Consider the following 1,465-nt stretch of genomic DNA (forward strand, 5'->3'; position numbering starts at 1 on the left):
AATGCTTTTATAGAACCAGTAGGGTATTGTTGGAGTTGGTTTTCTGGCTTCAGTTGTGTTTGTGTTGCTTATCAGTTTCCTTTTAATTCCTCTTCGTTCTTCGGCTTCAGTTTCTTAAGCTTTTTTCCATTTGCAATAACTGTTTCTCATAACCTCTGCACTCCATTGACCCTAAAATCTGGTACCAAAAGTGTGGTCATTGAGGCTGCGGTGCAACAGAGTTGAAGAACATTATTAGACATCCTTATTTGTGGGCACTACCGGAAATACCACGTGGCTTTGGCCTTGATTCGTTGGCCAAAAGCAGCTGGTTGTTGCTAACTTGTAGTAACTTTTTTCCTCCAGACCTTAATTACCACTTGGTTGAATTTCTGACACTTTACTAGTTTTTTTTGAAGCACCTGAAGCAGGGGCCAAGTTTGCACAGGACAGAGTGCTTAAGTGCAGGGACCAGACCAAGTTGCTTTGTGTGGGTGCAGTTCTGGTTTCTAACCTGTGCCAAAATGCCTCTGCTGCGGCTGGTCCTTCTGGAAGCCACGTTAGAGCTGCCTTCATGGGCACTGCTGTGTGTTTGGTCACCAAGCATGACTCAGGTTAAAGAAATCGTGAAGGTAAGAGAAGGTTTATGTGGTGAGCAGTGAGGCTGTCTTAGCCCATTTAGGTGTAACCCCATCTCCCAGATCTTGTCATCCTTTGAGGGACAACATCATTAGTGGGCCATCCTGTCCTCCCCAAGATGAGTTGTTTCAGTCTTCTCAGCCAACCTTTAACAGCTGAATGCAGCTAGTGCATCAATTTCACAATATATTTCCTAAGTTTTCCCATTGTCTTGGGAAATAAGCTGGATGTAACAGCAAACTCACACTTAGGTGATAAACCAGCCTGGTTTGAGTCTCTCAGGTCTGGAGGCAAATTGCCCCGTTACTCCCAGTCATTCGTGCAGTAGTCATGCTGGTTCCCTTTTGGCATGGGTGGCTTCATGACTTCCTCCTGCCACCACATGTCCTCAGTTGAACTTTGTGCAATCAAGGCAGACAGACGAGCACAAAACAATTAATGCTTTGTCTTGCTTTTAGTGCAAACTAAATCACGTTGCATTAGCTGGAAGGGCTTTGCTCATTAGTTCTTACTTGGTGGTGTGCTCTGTCATGTCAGATATGGAAATTGTTCTCCTCTGCAGTGGTGTATAAATCCCTCTTTGCTTTTCCTGTTGAAATCTCTGGCTCTTAAGACTGTTTACTTGAAATGAGAGGTGTAGTGCCATAAAGGAATTGACCTTTTATTTAATAACTGGCCATACAGCTAAGATGTACTGCAGAGCTGCCCTGTCATGGATTAGCTTTCGGCTGCTCCAGCAGTGTTTGTACCCAAATCACACTTCATCCCAAAGCAGTGTTTCAGACAGTGGTACTTAGAGCTGGTAACAAACTTCAGGCTGTTGCAGAGAAGAAATCTTTCCCCTCCC

This window comes from Acanthisitta chloris, unplaced genomic scaffold (assembly GCF_000695815.1).
Source record: "Acanthisitta chloris isolate BGI_N310 unplaced genomic scaffold, ASM69581v1 scaffold5506, whole genome shotgun sequence".
NCBI lineage: Eukaryota > Metazoa > Chordata > Aves > Passeriformes > Acanthisittidae > Acanthisitta > Acanthisitta chloris.